The following is a 4,800-nucleotide window of genomic DNA, read 5'->3' on the forward strand; positions in this document are numbered from 1 at the left end:
TATTAAGCCAACATTGTATTCCCAGATGAACCCCACTTGATCATAATATATCATCTTTTTAAATATATTACTTTATTTGATTTAATATTCTGTTGAGGATTTTGAGTCTATGTTCATGAGAGATATTGGTCTACAGTTTTGTTCTCTTACAATATTTTCACTTATAGAATCAGGTTAATACTAAGTTATAAAAAGTGTTGGGAAGTGTTTCCTCCTCCTCCTATTTTCTGAGAGTTTTTGTAGCATTTGCGTTATTTCTCCCTTGACTATTTGATAGAATTCACTAATGAAACATCTGGGCTATGAGTTTTCTTAGTGGGAAAGTTTTTAATTATGAATTTAATTCATTTAATTAACATAAGGCTATGCATATTATCTATTATCTTTCGTTCCATTTTTGTAATAAATATTTGTCAAAAATTTTGTCTAAGCTGTTGAACTTATTGGCATGAAGTTGATCATAATATTCTCTTATTATCCTTTTAATATTTGGAGGATCTATAGTAGTCACCTTTTTCATTCTGATATTGCTAATTTAGGTCTTATCTCATTTTTCTTGATCAGTCTAGCTGGAGGTTCATCAAATTTATTGATCTTTTTTTTTTTTTTTGGTGAGGAAGATTGGCCCTGGACTAACATCGGTGCCCATCTTCCTCTACTTTATATGAGACGCTGCCACAGCATGGCTTGACAAGCAGTGCATCCGTGCACACCCAGGATCCAAACCTGAGAACCCTGGTACTCCGAAGCAGAGTGCGCGCACTTAACCACTGCACCACCAGGCCAGCCCCTTATTGATCTTTCAAAGAATCATCTTTTAGTTTCATTGAATTTTTTGTTTTGTGTCCATTTTCTAATTCATCAATTTTCACTCTTATCTTTAGTATTTTCTTCCATGTATATATATATATATGTATATACTTGCATATATATATTCTTCCATATATATATATGTATATACTCTGGCTTTAATATATTCTCCCTGCCTCCTTCTCCTTCTTCCTCTTTTCTTCTTGAAGTAAAAGTTAAAACATTGATTTTAGACCATTCTTCTTTGCTAATATAAGTATTTGAAGCCGTGCATTTCCCTGTCAGCACTGCTTTAGCCACATCCCACATTTATTAATATGCAGTATTTTTGTTATCATTTAGTCCAAAATATTTTACAATGTCTTATGTGATTTCTTCATTGTCCCATGAGTTACTTAGAAGTGGTTGTTTAGGGCGCGCTGGCCCTGCAGAGCTGGCCGGCCGGCCTGGCTCCCCTCCCCGGGCCCCGACGGGCAGGTGGGCTGCCCTGAGGAGGCGGGGAGGGGAGGGCTGGGCCAGCCAGCAGGCGGGCGACGATGCTGAATTTCTGCGCTGCCCCCAACTGCATTCGGAAGAGCACGCAGTCGGACCTGGCCGCCTTCAGGTTCCTGCGGGACCCGGCAAGATGCCAGAAGTCGGTGGAGAATTGTAGGAGAGCAGACTTAGAAGATAAAGCACCTGATCAACTAAATAAACATTATCGATTATGTGCCAAACACTTTGAGACCTCTATGATCTGTAGAACTAGTCCTTATAGGAGAGTTCTTCGAGATAATGCAACACAAACAATATTTGATCCTACCAGTCATTTGAACAATCCACATAGTAGACACAGAAAACGAATAAAAGAATTGAGTGAAGATGAAATCAGGACACTGAAACAGAAAAAAATTGATGAAACTTCTGAACAGGAGAAGAAAAATAAAGAAATAAACAACAGCAATGCTCAGAACCCCAGTGCAGAAGAAGGAGGTGAAGAACAGGATGAAGACATTTTACCTTTAACCCTTGAAGAGAAGGAAAATAAAGAATACTTAAAATCCTTGTTTGAAATTTTGATTCTTATGGGAAAACAAAACATACCTCTGGATGGACATGAAGCTGATGAAATCCCAGAAGGTCTCTTTACTCCCGATAACTTTCAAGCACTGCTGGAGTGCCGGATAAATTCTGGTGAAGAGGTTCTGAGAAAGCGCTTTGAGACAACAGCAGTTAACACATTGTTCTGTTCGAAAACACAGCAGAAACAGATGCTGGAGATCTGTGAGAGCTGCGTTCAGGAAGAAACCCTCAGGGAAGTGAGAGACTCTCACTTCTTTTCCATTATCACTGACGATGTAGTGGACATAGCAGGGGAGGAGCACCTGCCTGTGTTGGTGAGGTTTGTCGACGAATCTCATAACCTGAGAGAGGAATTTGTGCACTTCCTGCCCTATGAAGCTGATGCAGAAATTTTGGCTGTGAAATTTCACACTATGATAACTGAGAAGTGGGGATTAAACATGGAGTATTGCCGTGGTCAGGCTTATATTGTGTCCAGTGGATTTTCTTCCAAAATGAAAGTTGTTTCTTCTAGACTTTTAGAGAAATATCCCCAAGCTGTCTACACACTCTGCTCTTCCTGTGCCTTAAATATGTGGTTGGCAAAATCCGTGCCTGTTATGGGAGTATCTGTTGCATTAGGAACAATTGAGGAAGTTTGTTCTTTTTTCCATCAATCACCACAACTGCTTTTAGAGCTTGACAATGTAATTTCTGTCCTCTTTCAGAACAATGAAGAACCGGGTAAAGAACTGAAGGAGATTTGCCATTCTCATTGGACAGGCAGGCACGATGCTTTTGAAATTTTAGTGGACCTCCTCCAGGCACTTGTTTTATGTTTAGACGGTATAAATAGTGACACAAGTATTAGATGGAATAACTGTATAGCTGGCCGAGCGTTTGTCCTCTGTAGTGAAGTAACAGATTTTGATTTCATCATACGTTCTTAAAAATGTTCTATCTTTTACAAGAGCCTTTGGGAAAAATCTCCAGGGGAAAACCTGTGATGTCTTCTTTGCAGCCAGTAGCTTGACTGCAGTGCTGCATTCACTAAATGAAGTGATGGAAGATATTGAAGTTTATCATGAATTTTGGTTTGAGGAAGCCACACATTTTGCAACCAAACTTGATATTCAGATGAAACTCCCTGGGAAATTCCGCCGGGCACAGCAAGGTAACCTGGAATCTCCACTAACCTCTGAGTGTTACTATAAAGAAACTCTAAGTGTTCCAACAGTGGAACACATTATTCAGGAACTGAAAGATATATTCACAGAACAGCACCTCAAAGCTCTTAAATGCTTATCTCTGGTACCCTCTGTCATGGGACAGCTCAAATTCAATACATCAGATGAGCACCATGCTGACATGTATAGAAGTGACTTACCCAATCCTGACACGCTCTCAGCCGAGCTGCACTGTTGGAGAATCAAGTGGAAACACAGAGGAAAAGATATAGAGCTTCCATCCACCATTTATGAAGCCCTCCCTCTGCCAGAAATCAAGTTTTTTCCTAATGTTTATGCACTGCTGAAGGTCCTATGTATTCTTCCTGTGATGAAGGTTGAGAATGAACGCTATGAAAATGGGCGAAAACGTCTCAAAGCATACCTGAGGAACACTTTGACAGACCAAAGGTCAAGTAACTTGGCTTTGCTTAACATAAATTTTGATATAAAATATGATCTGGATTTAATGGTGGACACATATATCAAACTCTATACAACTAAGTCAGAGCTTCCTACAGATAATTCAGAGACCATTGAGAATACCTAAGAGACTTTTAAAATAGGCTTTGTCTTATATTTGACATTTGAAAACATCTTACAGAAAAGCTGTAAGGTGTACGTAGGCCACTTAATCACTGAATATTTTGACCAGTAGGCCTCCCATTGAGTACATTAGCCATTGATAATCTGCCTATTTAAATGGCCCCCCTTTCAACACTCATGCTTTGGAGACCTAACTGTTCTTCCAGAAGATAGCATTGAAAAGTGCCATGTTACACTTCTGCGTGATTTCTGCTGATGGCACTTTGGAATTGTTTTAGTTAAGTTATTTTAGACATAACATTTATCACTGGACCCAATTGTCAGGTATTATCAGTTCTTCAAAGAAATAAATTTTGAGGAGGTGTGGGAGGAAGGAATACATTTTACAAAATATTACAATGAAGCTTACAGTTGACCTTTGAATAGTAGGAGTTTTAAGTACGTTGTTAAAAATCGGTAATGGACAGTTAAGGGAATCACCAGACAGTGAGAGAAACATGTGAGCTCGCCAAACAAGGATTTCAGTATAGATTTTGTCAACATCAAATGAACTTAAAGGAACAAGTTACAGTTAAAGTTTGAATGGAAGAGCCTGCCATTGTTGTTCCACATCTGGTTGTTGCTGTTTACATTCCCTTGTTGAGCCCACATCTTCATAAGCTTTCTAGCAGGTATGTGTTGGACACTTCTATTTCACGGTCAAGACAAGATCAGAAGCCATGGATAATGACAACTGATTTGTCTGTTTTCTTCTGTCTCTTTCCATGACTGTATCTACTGCCTCGTCTTGATTTATAAGCAAAACCTGGAAAACCCACAAAAAAATAGCATTTTGTGGTTTATCTGGGAATAATACAGAAAATATTGCTGTTATTTTTGGTGAAGAAAATCAATTTTGTGTAGTTTATTTCAACTTAAATAAAATGTGAATTTTCTTTAAAAAAGAAGAAGTGGTTGTTTAATTTCCAAATATTTAAGGATTTTTAAGATCTCTTTTAGTTCTGGGTGTTTAGTTCAATTCCATTGTGGTCAGAGAACACACTCTGAAATTTATTTAGACTTGAGTTGCATATGTCCCAGCATACGGTCTTTCTTAGCAAACATATGATGTATACTTGAGCAAAGTGTGTATTCTACAGTTGTTGGTGGGTCTATCCTAGATACACACAAATTAAGG

The 4,800-nt window shown here is 38.5% G+C and overlaps 1 pseudogene; it reads left to right on the forward strand.

The window, feature by feature from the left end:
* The first annotated feature begins 1,346 nt into the window (after positions 1 to 1,346).
* On the forward strand, positions 1,347 to 3,742 carry LOC101406519 (52 kDa repressor of the inhibitor of the protein kinase pseudogene; annotated as a pseudogene).
* Positions 3,743 to 4,800: the final 1,058 nt, after the last annotated feature.

This window comes from Ceratotherium simum, chromosome X (assembly GCF_057802395.1).
Source record: "Ceratotherium simum simum isolate JZ-2026a chromosome X, ASM5780239v1, whole genome shotgun sequence".
Taxonomy (NCBI): domain Eukaryota; kingdom Metazoa; phylum Chordata; class Mammalia; order Perissodactyla; family Rhinocerotidae; genus Ceratotherium; species Ceratotherium simum.